Source organism: Sciurus vulgaris, assembly GCF_902686455.1.
Source record: "Sciurus vulgaris genome assembly, chromosome: 13".
Classification (NCBI taxonomy): Eukaryota; Metazoa; Chordata; class Mammalia; order Rodentia; family Sciuridae; genus Sciurus; species Sciurus vulgaris.
The window spans coordinates 59,580,972-59,596,674 of NC_136474.1; positions in this window are offsets into that span (position 1 = coordinate 59,580,972).

Consider the following 15,703-nt stretch of genomic DNA (forward strand, 5'->3'; position numbering starts at 1 on the left):
CAAGGGACATTACATAAAACAGAATCAAATAATGTTTATAAACTTCAAGACTCGTAAATCCTAATACAAGCCATTTCACAAAACTGGCCTTATTTTATATCTTAAATATTTGTTTTCCTTATGATGTTGCTGCAGATGGTGAAGGACATGGTAAGCACGAGATAAGGTTAGAGTAAGGTTTTGCTGATAAAAACACTTTATAGTATAATCTATGGATCTTGGCAAAAACTGTTAATTGTTTTTTGGAACTTTGATTGGCTAGATTCAACAAGCTCCTAGAGAATTCCCCATTAATTTCTGAGTGTCTCTCTGTGTGTCATACTATAGAGAGTCTTTTAGTAGTTAGCATGAATGATCCAAGAGATGGTCTAAAATTGATAATTTGCTTTCTTATCATTATGCTTCATTAGTTTTGTATCTGACACATCACTTATAGGTTACTTTATTTAAAATACATGAATATTTGTGTTTGATATAGTAAATTGAGGGCTGCCTCAAGCACATTATAAAACTAGTTTTTAGGCTTAATGACAACTTTGAGGAGGTTTCTTTTTTTTTTTTTAAATAATTCTTAGAAATGTTGAAGTAGAAAAAGAAATGTACTTTGATTTTGCAGAAATTCTGTCCTAAATCAATAGTAATAACTAATTTATCCCATTGGAAAAATTCCTCAACTGCCAACAGATTCACAATTGCATTATTCTTTTTGATCAAAATGGTATAAACAAGCCATAGGCAAAACACTCTGCTGGTTTTAGGATTCGAAACAGACTTTTGATCATTTGCCCACAGTGCAATCTTTGTTCTACTAGGTTAAGTATTCTGTGTCTGGCGATGAAAATTAAAGAACCTGAAACCCATTCTGCTATATTTCACCGATGATTCACAGTATGCCTTCTTCTCCCTCATCTCCAGGCCCCCCTTATGCTATTTTGTGCTTTCCTTTGTTAAAAATGTAGCACTTCTCTGATAAACTGAGGCCCTCTGGCATTACCATTTTTAGAACATTTTGGAACACAAACTACAAGAAGACTTGTTTTGGAGATTAAAGGACACACAAATAAACTCATACTAAACCTCAGTTATCTTCATCTTAGGCCCTGGAGACTATCGAGTGATTTCCTCTCTGAATTAGTGTTATGTCCTTCCTCTTTCCCCACCTAGAAGCAGTGACAGGCATGTGCATGTTGCAGTCACACACAATGCTGAATTGACTAAGAGACTCAAAGAACTTGTAGAAGCTGCAAACAAAGGGGTATTGCTCATGATCATCTTGGGGCTGGGTTTTTCCATTGTCCCTGGCTTCTCCATTTTTGTACCCTATATTCTCAAAAGCCTGAATTGTGTTTCTACTTAGTCTTGAACTGACCTTGCTAAAAGTCTCAGAGAAGTGAATCCATTATGTGCAGGGTGGAAGGGACTACCCAGTGGGAGACAGTTAAATGTGGCTTTACTTCTAGGGGCTGGGCTTGTGGCTCAGTGGTAGAGCACTTACCTAGCATGTGTGAGGCACTGGGTTCCATGCTCAGCAACACATAAAAATAAATAAATAAAATAAAGTTATAAAAATATTGAGCCTCTAGCTTTGCCTTCACAGCAAGCAGATACCTACACACAGTCATAAAACACCGAAAAATATATTATTTGAAAAACCCAGCTGGAATATTTGTATATAAACATATTTTGTTCCAATCTTTCATTCTCCTGTTCATGGAGGCAGAAGCTTGTGTCGTTGGTGAGTGGTAGAATGTTCTTTTGCCCCACTCCCGTTCTCCATTGCTTAACTCTAAATGGGTATTGTTGAGAACACAGAAAATGGTAAATGAGGGCCAAGATATCTTCCTCATTCCCATCTTTAAAAGAAGGCAGAGGATGGGAGGAAGGAGAACTAGAAGAAAGCAGCCATAAGGCAACTTTAATTATTCAGATTTTCATATGGAAAGGTTGAATTAAATTCCCTCCAGAGGTAACGACAGGGCAAATATTACATATCCCAGGGAAAGAATCAATACTGATGGATGGCTACTAATCTGCTAGGCTACTTGCATTAGCACAGTCAGCCTGAGTTACCTGGGTGCCACCTGATTGGTCAATATTAAGGTCAGGACTGTGTTCCAGCAGGTGCAAAACCTGTTGTTTACTTTACAATGTTGGCAGCAGCTGCTGTTGCTTGTGCTGTTTCAAAGCAATTAAAGAGTGTGCTGTTTATTAGGAGGTTGCCAGGTGCTGGCTGCCCTCTGTGCTGTGACAGGAGGGGCAAAATTTCATGGAAACACCTGCCAACCTTCAAGACAGACCTGTGCTAACTGGCTATTATGTACATAGCATTTAATCTTTTGTGAGTTTAGCTGACAGAGCAGGAAGCAGAGTGACCACACCCTCCACCAAGGGCTACAGGGACATGGTAGGTAAGCACTACCTGGTTTGCCACTGTGGACAAGCAAATTTTGGATACTTTGAGGATTTTATGACTTTCCACTTATCAGCTGTATTTGGAGAACACAGAAAACACCCCAAGTACAAAAAAAGTGTTATTTTGAGATATAAAATGTTAATTATTTATCATTAATTACCAGGTTTATAAAACTATAAATACAATCAGTTTTCTTCTGGTGCTGAAAAGCTCCTATCTTTCCCTTTAGTTATAATTTTATTCTTCTTACAATAGTAGCCTTAGGAATAATTCCTTTATATTCACATTAGAAATAAAATAAATGAAAAGAATCACTATAGTTTTTGAATTTATGAATGTTCCTTGGTTTATGATGGGGTTATATCCTGAGAGGTCCATCAGAAATTGAAAACAGCAGAGATCAAAAATGCATTTAATAAGCAAGGTAAGGTGGCGCATGCCTATAATCCCAGCCAGTTTGGAGGCTGAGGTAGGAGGATTGTGAGTTCAAAGCCAACTTCAGCAATAGCCAGGCGCTAAGCAACTCAGTGAGACTGTCTCTACATGAAACACAAAACAGGGGTGGGGATGTGGCTTAGTGGCCCAGTGCCCCTCAGTTCAATCCTCTATACCAAAAGAGAAAACAAAAAACATTTAATATACCTAACCCATCAAATATCATATCTTAGCCTAGTTAACATAGACATGCTCTTATCTTAGCCTACAGTTGGGCAATGCTAGAATATTCTACCATATACTGCTAGCCCAGGAAATGATCAGGATTCAAAATCTGAAGTACAATTTCCACTGCAAGCATGTCACATTTGCATTATTGTAAAGTTGAACAATCGTGAGTTAAACCATTGTAAGTCAGGGACTGCTTTTTTTTTTTTTTTTTTTTTGACCACATGTATGACAGAGTCTTCATTTGTCCCTTCACAGGCAGTGAGAAACTCCATGTGGAAGAAATAAAAGCCTAGAGATTTTCCAAAAGTAAGATCATGCTTTTTTCTCTTTGGTAAAACAATCCAGGAGACACGTATAGACTTCCTTTTAAAACATGCTTAGCCATCTACCAGGAAGAAATTCTTCCACCCAGGGCAGAGGATGGAAACTCTTAATAAAGAGTTCTAAGGATGAACCCTTGGAGCTGTGTCTTCTGCTATTCCGACTTTCTATGGAAAAGGTGCCTGTTATTTTGTCACAGACCAGGGAGTCACACAGAGCTAATGATTTGGAGTATCTTCAACTCACCCCTAATGCCTCCCTCACCTCCATCTAATATCCAGTACTAAAAGTTGTCTCTCTCAATACATTCACAAACTAATGTGTCCTAAAGCATCAATGACAGTTACAGATGATTCTGTTACTTATCCCTAGAATGTTTGTTTGCCTTTTAGGAGAAAACAATACATATGAGACAAAGGTAAATACAGAAAACCAAATTGTGAAGTGTTAAGGAGAGCAAAAAGAGAGTTGGTATTAGGGAAGCAAAGGCATTCCTGATTAACAACTGACCCTTTCGCATCAGTACTTGATGAAGCTCATGTCTTTCCTCAGGAGAGGCTGGGTGTTGCGAAGAGCAGTGACTTGAACCCCAGGTCAGTCACTTGCCAATTGAGTCAGCCTTCTTCAACCTCTGTTCTGTCATCTGTTAAATGGAGATCACAACATCAGCACATTCAGCAGCAGGCTGTTGAGGGAATTTCAATGAACTGACAGTATATGTGCACGTATGTCTAGGATAGTACAGCAAAAGTGATTTTTCTTCCTTTGGTTGACTTCAAATCCAGGTGAAGTCCCCTCAGCAGACAAAGTCCACTCTAAGTGCGCCCTTGCTGGTTTATATTCACTGAGGTAGAAAATGGCCGCACGTTGGCATTTATAGTTGTAGGGGAACACTCAGCCTATGATTTATTACTTCCTGCAGAAAAGAGCTGTGTGTGAAATGTGAGTCTTTGAAGCTCTCTTCCTCATCTGTCAAGGGAATAGTTCATAACCATGTGATTTAATGCTCATGAAACTCAAAGTTAGTTTTGTGAAGTATATGAAACCTCATGGAACCTTCAACTTCCCATTTCCTCTGCCACAAACTTTCATTAATGTTCACCGCTGTAATTAAGGTGGCATTTAAAAACTGTCAAAAAATAATCCAGAGGCTATTATATCTGAGGGAAAATGTGCTGCCATTTGCACGTTTCTGCTAAGAATCTACCTTGCCTTCATCAAAAATTCTTTTAAACCATGTTGAGAAGCTGATTTCTTTAATCAGGAAAAGTACTGGGTGACAAACATACATTTGATATACAATAGCACTGACCTTTTTGCCATTGCTGAACACAGAGAGAGAAGGATTAAAGGATGTGGAGTAGAAGCAGATTGACTTCACATAGGAAAAGATGGTTTTCTCTTGGGATCGTCCAGAGATGTACCCCTGATGGAAGCCACATGAAGTTCATGTTATCAAATAGAGATTTAAAAGACAGTGGAGCTATGGAAAAAGCAGGACTGTGTTTTTATAGGGAACAACATAGCAGAACTGAAGTGATTTTCTTCCTTTCAGGAGGAAAAAGAATGATGAACTACATATTGAACAAGAATATCGGAATGGGCAGAACACAAAAGTCAGGGAACATGTATATTTAGAAAATTCCTAAAGTCGTATTTAAAAATACTAGACATGAAATAGATGAAAAAAAATCACCCTTGTTTACTTTAGGTTTTAAAAAGTCAACAACGTGGGCTTGGCATATAGGACCTGATTTTAGGATTTTACTTCATTGTTGCTGTTTTGCTGGTACCTGCTGCAGCTGAGCAAGGACATGAGTTGAGAACTGTACCCTAGAGTATATTTGAGGACAGGATGGTAGAGGATTCAAAGGCAAACCGAACCAAACCAGACTGACTTTGATCTCTTGCAATTCCAGTGGCGTACTTTGGGCAAGTTAGGTACCCTCTCTGTTTATCAGTTTTGACTTCGGTTAAATTTTATACTTCATAGGCTTACTGAAAAGATTAGATAATGGAAGCAAAGTATTTTAAACAGAGCCCTGTTCTCAGTAAATAAGCAGTAATTGCTAACTATTGTTGATAACTATTAAGATTAGATTTTAACTCTTTTAACATATACTAAATGTAGAAATTATTTCTAAAAAATGCAAAGCACACAGTTCTTTATTTTCTTTCTGACTCACTGATCCTCAGAATCCTGTTTTTTTTTCTTTTTTAGGTAAAATGCAAAAACTTTAAATCAATGCCTAATCTCCTAATTGTTTTTGTTCTAATATAGTAACTGATGAAGATGAAACCTGAATTTATATTAGAATATTAATGTTTTAAAGTTATGAAATTTCCAGTTCAGGTAGTCAATGAAGTACTAAAAACAATGCTGAGAAGAGTGATTATCATAATTAAAAGTGATATTAATGATTATGGACCTGTGTGCATGGGAGAAAAAGAACAACTAATTAATACACATATATCACCTCATCATAAAGAAATTACCATCCAAGTTAGCTTATATAGTTTTGATTGGAGAAGAAAGAAATAATTAAAATTGTGCCAAAAAACATATAGAGGATGACTTTGTATATAACTCTCAAAGAATTTTGCATTAAGATGAGATTGTGATCTGCTAGAGGCAATGTTATGTTTTATTTCTAATCTAAGGAAGAAAACTAGACCCAGGGGCCTGAGTGTTTTTCTGGCTAACAGAATAGCCCACATAATTTATCTATTGATACACAAGGCGGGTCAGTTCATCTTCAATTTAAATGGAAATACTACATTTCCTGTAACAAATGTATCCTATAGACCAAATTAAAAATTCAAAGTTTGTATGCCTTGTGAAGGTTGAACATTCTCTTCCTGGGAAAGGAAACAAGAAATATTCAATGTTCTAGGAAAAACAACATCCAACTAACTCATAATTCCCACAGAGGTTTTCCTGAACACTGGTGTTCCTTTTTCAGTATCACAATTAAGCCATAGCAAGAGACAGAGCATTCATAAATTTAAATAAAACATTTCTCCTTCTCTGCCCTGTCTCTTACCAGACATTTGGTTTACTCTGAGTCTATGATCACTGAATGAAGATAATATAAATATTAACTCTTCTATTAGAAGAGTTGGAAATGTCAAAGAACTGACAAGTAACACTTTACTTGATAAGACATTTTTGTGATCTATAGTTTTAGTTTTAACAACACTGGATTGAAATTTTAAGGTTATAATTTCAACTCCCAAAACGTGACCATTAAACCCCTGTAAAGTCATAAATGCTAGACAGTCACTCAAGTGTGTACCCAACAAGCTAAGAAAACCTCTGTCCCTTTCCTAGACAAATTCAAAGTGTGGAATCAAGGCCAAGAGCTTACAATTCTGGAGCACAAGCTAACATTGGGAAGATCCTCTTTAAGATTTATTATTAACCAACTATAATAAAAGCAAACCTTTCTCAGCAGATTTCCCTTCTTTGAATAATCTGTTCACTTTGTGATGTCCACAACTATACCATGTAAATATACATAAAAAAGAAACCCATCCGACTTTTAGTCGGGGTGTGATAAGGCCTTCCCAGGAATTTCTTTTAAGACAGCAGGTTGAAACTCAGAAGGCCATAGTTTAAGTGGGCGATATCAGTTAACTGTATCTAATTGACATCTATAAAGTACTTCATCCACCAACAGCAGAATAAAAATTCTTCTTAAGCTTGAAAGGAATATTCACCAAGATAGATCATATTATGAACCACGTACACATACAAAAAAAAAAACTTTAAAATTTTAAAGTCACACACACAAGCACACACATGTTATGGACCAGACTATATGGGCAATGACCAAACAGACTCCATTTTACCCCCAGACTCCATGTCTCATAAGAAATGCTTCTCCCATGAGAAAACACCACCTCTGCCATCTGATCCTGCTTAGCACACCTTGCTTAGAAACACAAACATTTCTGTTCTTCTTACACAATGTAAAATTGTTCTCTTTTGGTTCCCATTTTTCTTGGACAGTGTACACTGCAGAGAATGATTGTCTGGATGTTAGTAACCATTCTTTAACTTGTACTCAACTAGGGTCGTTTTGACCACTTCCCCTTTTGTTTATGATTCTAGACTTCATGATGTTTGTTTTTGGTTTTGAATGGTAGCAACAGCTACTTATGATTAATGTGGTTTTGGACTATAAAGGTGTAACCTAGCCCTTGGGGGAGGTTGAGGACTCTGCCCTCATCCTGCCAGTTGGCGGTCCACTAGCTGGTGAATAAAGATTGTTCCATCTTCTGCTTTAAGATTGACTCTGTGATCTGTGATTTATTGCAATCTCACCATAACACACACAAAGTATGCCCTCAGACCTAGTAGAATTAAACTAGATGTCAATAACAGCAAGAGATGAAAAAGTTCAAAATATTTGGAAATTATGCAAAATACTTCTAAATAGCACACAAGTAAAAAGTCTCAAAATAAATTTAAAAATATTTTGAACCAAAAAATAAAGGAAAGCAAAATTTATCAAAATTTGTGGGATACAGGGAAAGAGCTACTTAGAGAGATATTTATAGCTTTAAATATATTTATCAGAAAAGAAGAAAGATCTAAAATAGAATAACTTATCTTCCACCATAGGAAACTAAAAAAAAAAAAAAAAAGGAGTAAGTTAAACCCAAAGCACAAGAAAATAATAAAAAGAGTAAAACTCAATGAAATTAAAAATACAAGACTAATAGAGAAAAATCAATTAAAACATGAAATGTTTATTTGAAACGATCAATAAATATTATAAATATGTCTTTAGGTTAACCAAGAATAAAAAAGACACACATTTCTAATGAAAGAGGGACCGTGGCTGCTGATCCCACGTACATTAAATACTTTGAATAACTCTATGTACACAAATTTACAAACCTAGATGAGATGAACCAATTCTTTGAAAGACATGATCTACCAAACTCCACAAGAACTAGATAATCTAAATAGATCTAAATCAATTTCAGAATATAATCCGTAATTATTAACTTCACAAAGCAGAAAGAACCAGCCTCATATGGGTACTCTGGTAAATTAGAGCAAACATTTAAGGAAGCATTCATACCAATTTTCTACATTCTCTTTCAGAAAACAGAACCAGAGAAAATACTTCCTGACCCATTTTCTGAGACCAGCATTATCCTGGTACCAAAACCAGGCCAAGATATAACTAGAAAGACACACTACAAACCAACATCTCTCATGGATACAAATGCAAAAATAATCAGGACGCTATGTCAGAAAGACCAATACTACCTATTCCGTAAACAGAAATTTATTTCTCACCATGCTGGGAACTGGGAGTTAAAAGTACCAGCAGATTTAGTGTTTGGTGAGGATGATTATCTGGTTTCTCTTTATCTAACCATAGGGTCAAAAGTGTCTTTTAAACAGTGCCTTCCAGCTACATCCTCACAGGATAGAAGGGGTAGACAAGCTCTCTTGTGTGTGTGTGTGTGTGTGTGTGTGTGTGTGTGTGTGTGTGTGCGCGCGCGCGCACATGTGTATGTCTTTTAATAGACATTTATTTTGTTGATTTAGTTTTTTATGTGGTACTGGGGATTGAACCCAGTGCTTCATGCACGCTAGGCAAGCTGTCTACCACTAAGCCACAAACCCAGCCCACTCTTGTGTTTTATCCGGGCACTAGTCTCAGCCATGAAGACTCTACCCTCACACTCATCACCTCTCAACAGGGCCCACCTCCCAGCACCACAGCCCTGAAGTTTAAGATTTTACCCTATGAATATTGAGATGAAACACAGATCAACGTCACAGCAGATGACGTTTTATGGTACACCCCGGCAGTAAGTAGTGCACTCAGCCATTTCACGCCAAAAGTCTGTCTGACAGTAGCATTCTGGGAAGAAAGGCAAATCCACATCTAGATTACATATATATTTTTGTGGGATATGCAACCCTTGACAGAAGTGTTGTGAAGCAGGTAGAAGGGCAGGGGGTAAGAGCCTGACCTCCCTTTTCCTTTTAGTCTCCATCTCTCCTTGTGCCCTACATTAGTCAAACCCACATAAAAATCAGCAAGTAGGGATGTCAGTCTGCACAGAGTGATGCAGAGAAGGGGAAAAGGGCTAAGGAGAAGTAGAAAACTAGGAATAACAAAACACATTCATACCCTCATAGTCATCTAGCATCAACGGTATGTGCTGCATTCTGAATCTCTTGATTCGGTCTCCAGTACTGCATTGGAACCAGTAAAACTGTAATTGCAAAGAAGTAAATGGTATGAATTGTGTGTAACACAAACAAAGGTAGAAAAACACATTTGGACTAATTGTATGAGCAAATGTCCACAAGCACATGACCAACTAGAGCTGTCAATAAAGAATATAAATAGATCCTTCATGTAAAAGAGTGCTGTCATGGATCCAGTATGGTTATTGACATTTACTGCCTTCTCAGAATAACCAAATGCTAGAAGGCAAGTGATTATTGTGAATGGGAAATGTATTCTATTCACAATCAAATGAAATGAGGTGGGCTCAGAGCCAGAGAATATTCTTTGATTGGACTCTTATTTTATTGCCCTAAATTTAGCTAGTTAAATTTTGTTATGTATGTCCTTTTAAGTTTTTGAAATGAAAGATTTGGCATTTATCATAAAAATCTCATTTTCATTGCAAAGATATTATAGGGCTCTATAATTACTCTCACAGAAAGCAGACTTTTTTTTTTATTCAATACACTTAGCATATAGGGAAGTCCCAAATTATATTATCAACATGTTGCCGTGGCTGAATCTAGACACAGAGATTTGGAACGGCTGTGGCTTGGATGAGGCTTGTCCCCTAAGGGTCCATGTGTTGAGGGCTTAGTGCCCAGGCTGGCAGTATGGGGAGATCTCAAAGACCTTTAAGAGGTGGGTCCTAGTGGGAGTTAGGGATTAGTGTGGTGTGCCATTCAAAAGGTGAAGGCATTTCCTGTGGACCCTGGCTAGTTCTCTTGGGACAATTGTTGTAAAGCCTTGAGTTCTGACTTCCTTTTGGTCGATGTGATTCCTCCCTTCTACATGTGTGCCTCCATCTGCTTTGGGTTCCTGGCCACAGCCTATAGCATGCTTTTTGGACTTTCAGTCTCCAACACTGTGAGCTAAATAAAACTCTTATCTTTGTGAAGTTAGACTGTCTCAAGTATTTTGTTGCAGCGATTTAAAAATGAACTAATATAGGAACTTACTGAAAGGAAGTGGGTCAGACCTTTCTTTGGTGTTAGGGAAGCTCCAGAACCTAACCCTTTAGTTACACAAATATAAAACATACATCTACATATTATGAAGCAGAATGTTGTTTCCAGCACAAACTTAATATAGCTATTATATATTTATTTTGGTAAAATACTCTTTTTCTGGTGATAGGAATCATATCCAAGGAATCACATGTGCTTAGCAGCAAGAACCTCACCACTGAGCTACATCTCCAGGTCTTTTAATTTCATTTTGAGGCAGCGCATCACTAAGTTGCTAAGGCTGGCCTTCTATTTTCGATCCCCCTGCCTCAGCCTTGCCAGTTGCGGTGATTACAGGTGTGCACCACCATGTCTGGCCAATAAGATATTTTTGAGGTTTATTAGTCATTTCCATATTTTCTCCCCTCACAATTTTCTAAAATAATTTTCAAAAATCAAAAACTTAATATTTTAAAATAAACTTGATATTTTAAATAAATTTTAATCTTAGAGAAATGTTGCAAAATACTAGAGTTACTGTGAACCATTTAATCCGTTTTTCCTAAAGTGAATGTCTTTTGTAATCATAGCACAAGTATAAACTTAAGAAGTGATCATTGGTATAATGCTACTAACTAGACTACAGACTTAATTTGAGTTTACCAGTTTCTTCACTAACATTCTTTCCTTTTCCAGTATCTAATCTAGAAAATCCAATATTGCATTTAGCTGTCATGCCTACTTAATTTTCTACAATCTTTGATAGCTTGTCAGTCCTAATGTCTTTGAAGAGTATAGGCCAGTTTTTTAATACAAGGTACCTCGTTTTAAGTTTGTCTGATGAGTTCTAATGATCAGATGGAGGTTATGCATTTTCAGCAACAGCATCACAGAAATGATGTAACTCTGTGTCTCAGCACATCATAAGGCATATAAGATCAATATATATTATCAATGGTGATGCTAATCTTGATCACTAGAGAAAGGTTATGTCTGTCAAGTTTCCTATTTCTCAGTTTGACACTATCTGAATATCCTTTCTTCTCAAGTTGTTGCCCTATTGGTGGATCTTGACCATAATAATTATTACTGTGGTATTCTGACTCTGATTTTCTATTTCTCTTACTTCTTTTATATTTATTACTTGGCTTGCTGACGGGCTTTAGTGGAGACTGAAGGTCCATCAAGGGCCACTAAGTTACCATGTAGCCTGGTGTATGCAGACAGATCTAAGCAAGTCCTTAAGTCACACCTAAGTTACAAGAAAAAGTAGTCATAAAATGATCATGGTGTCTATTCCTGCAACACTATATTCTATCATCTGGCCTGCCCTGACAGTCTTGTGGGACATTCCCTACAATTGTGGATGGAGAGAGAAGTGTCAGGTCTTGTTTACCCTTGGCATGCATGCAACACAGGAAAATAGCTGCAGAACTATAGTCTTTTCCTGGGACATGCCTGGAAAAAAGTGATAAAGAGAATTCCTTCCTGAGGGCAGAAATCTGAATGGTGTACTAGGTTTGTTCATTTCATATGGAAGGAGAAAGGATTAGATATGTGATTATATGCTGATTCATGGACCATGACCAGTGGTTTAGCTGGATAGTCCGTGACTTTGATGGATAAGGAGTGGAAAAATAGTAAAACAGAACTCTGAGGAAGAGATATGTGAATACAACTTTCTGAATGGACAAAAATCTTGAAGTCATTGGTGTCCTATGTGAAAACTCATGAAAGGATAAACTCAACAGAGCAGGATTTTAGTGGTTAATGGAGTGACTCATTCTGTGGATACCAGTCAGCTTCTATATTAGTCAGCTTTTCATTGCTGTGACCAATAACCTAACAAGGACAGCTTAGAAGAGGAAAAGTTTATTTTTTTTTTTTAATCTTTTTTTTTTTATTGTAAACAAATGGGATACATGTTGTTTCTCTGTTTGTACATGGCGTAAAGGCATACCATTTGTGTAATCATAAATTTACATAGAGTAATGTTGTTTGATTCATTCTGTTATTTTTTCCCTTCCCCCCACCCCTCCCACCCCTCTTTACCCTCTATACAGTACTTCCTTCCTCCATACTTGCCCCCCTACCTAACCCTAACTCTAACCCTAACACTAACCCTTCCCTCCCCCCCATTATGTGTCATCCTCCACTTATTAGCGATATCATTCATCCTTTGGCTTTTTGAGATTGGCTTATCTCACTTAGCATGATATTCTCCAATTTCATCCATTTGCCTGCAAATGCCATGATTTTATCATTCTTTATGGCTGAGTAATATTCCATTGTATATATATACCACAGTTTCTTTATCCACTCATCAATTGAAGGGCATCCAGGTTGGTTCCACAGTCTGGCTATTGTGAATTGAGCAGCTATGAACATTGATGTGGCTGTATCTCTGTAGTATGCGGATTTTAAGTCCTTTGGGTATAGACCAAGGAGTGGGATAGCTGGGTCAAATGGAGGGTCCATTCCAAGTTTTCTAAGGAATCTCCACACTGCTTTCCAGAGTGGCTGCACTAATTTGCAGCCCCACCAGCAATGTATGAGTGTACCTTTCTCCCCACATCCACGCCAACACCTGTTGTTGCTCGTATTCTTGATAATCGCCATTCTAATTGGGGTGAGATGGAATCTTAGGGTGGTTTTGATTTGCATTTCTCTTATTACTAGAGATGTTGAGCATTTTTCCATATGTTTGTTGATTGCTTGTACACCTTCTTCTGTGAAGTGTCTATTCATTTCCTTAGCCCATTTGTCCACTGGATTATTTGAATTCTTGGAGTAGAGTTTTTTGAGTTCTTTATAGATTCTGGAGATTAGTGCTCTATCTGAAGTATGATTGGCAAAGATATTCTCCCACTCTGTAGGCTCTTTCTTCGCATTGCTGATAGTTTCCTTTGCTGAGAGAAAGCTTTTTAGTTTGAATCTATCCCAGTGGTTGATTCTAGCTTTTATTTCTTGTGCTATGGGAGTCCTGTTAAGGAAGTCTGATCCTAGACCAACAAGGTGAAGATTTGGGCCTACTTTTTCTTCTATAGTCTGCAGGGTCTCTGGTCTGATTCCGAGGTCCTTAATCCATTTTGAGTTTAGTTTCGTGCATGGTGAGAGATATGGGTTTAGTTTCATTCTGTTGCATATGGATTTCCAATTCTCCCAGCACCATTTGTTGAAGAGGCTATCTTTTCTCCATTGCATATTTTTGGCACCTTTGTCTAGTATGAGAAAATTGTATTTATTTGGGTTTGTGTCCGTGTCCTCTATTCTGTACCATTGATCTACCTTTCTATTTTGGTACCAATACCATGCCGTTTTTGTTACTATTGCTTTGTAGTAGAGTTGAAGATCTGGTATTGCAATACCCCCTGTTTCACTCTTCCTGCTAAGGATTGCTTTAGCTATTCTGGGTTTCTTATTCTTCCAGATGAATTTCATAATTGCTTGCTCTATTTCTGTAAGGTATGTCATTGGGATTTTAATGGGAATTGCATTGAATTTGTATAGCACTTTAGGTAGTATGGCCATTTTGACAATATTAATTCTTCCTATCCAAGAACATGGAAGATCTTTCCATCTTCTAAGGTGTTCTTTAATTTCTTTCTTTAGTGTTGTATAGTTCTCATTGTAGAGGTCTTTCACCTCTTTTGTGAGATTGATTCCCAAGTATTTTATTTTTTTCGAGGCTATTGTGAATGGGGTAGTTTTCCTAATTTCTCTTTCTGAAGATTCATCACTTATGTATAAAAATGCGTTTTGATTTATGGGCATTGATCTTGTAACCTGCTACTTTACTGAATTCACTTATGAGTTCTAAGAGTTTTCTGGTGGAATTTCCAGGTTCCTCTAAATATATAATCATGTCATCAGCGAACAGGGATAGTTTGAGTTCTTCTTTCCCAATTCGTATCCCTTTAATTTCTTTGGTTTGTCTAATTGCTCTGGCCAGAGTCTCAAGAACGATGTTGAATAGAAGTGGTGAAAGAGGGCATCCCTGCCTTGTTCCAGGTTTTAGGGGGAATGCTTTCAGTTTTTCACCATTTAGAATGATATTAGCCATGGGCTTAGCATAAATGGCCTTTACAATGTTAAGGAATGTTCCCACTATCCCTATTTTTTCTAGTGTTTTGAGCATGAAGGGGTGCTGTATTTTATCAAATGCTTTTTCTGCATCTATTGAAATAATCATGTGATTCTTGACTTTAAGTCTATTAATATGGTGAATTACGTTTATTGATTTCCTAATGTTGAACCAACCTTGCATCCCTGGGATGAAACCAACTTGATCATGGTGCACTATCTTTTTAATATGTTTTTGTATGCGATTTGCTAAAATTTTGTTGAGAATTTTTGCATCGATGTTCATTAAGGATATTGGTCTGAAATTTTCTTTCCTTGATGAGTCTCTATCTGGTTTAGGTATCAGGGTGATATTGGCTTCATAGAATGAGTTTGGGAGGGTTCCCTCCTCTTCTATTTTATGGAATACTTTGAGAAGTATTGGAATGAGCTCTTCTTTAAAGGTTTTGTAGAACTCGGCTGAGAACCCATCTGGTCCCGGACTTTTCTTTGTTGGTAGGCTTTTGATGACTTCTTCTATTTCAGTACTTGAAATTGGTCTATTTAAATTGTTTATGTCCTCCTCATTCAGTTTAGGCAATTCATATGTCTCTAGAAACCTGTTGATGTCTTCGAAATTTTCTATTTTGTTGGAGTATAGATTTTCAAAATAGCTTCTAATTATGTTTTGTATTTCAATCCTGTCTGTTGTGATATTTCCTTGTTCATTCCGAATTTTAGTGATTTGGGTTTTGTCTCGTCTTCTCTTTGTTAGTGTGGCTAAAGGTTTATCAATTTTGTTTATTTTTTCGAAGAACCAACTATTTATTTTGTCAATTTTTTGTATTGTTTCTTTTGTTTCAATTTCATTGATTTCAGCTCTGAGTTTAACTATTTCCTGTCTTCTACTACTTTTGGTGCTGTTCTGTTCTTCTTTTTCTAGGGCTTTGAGCTGTAGTGTTTGGTCGTTTATTTGTTGAGTTTTACTTCTTTTATTAAATGCGCTCCATGAAATAAATTTCCCTCTAAGT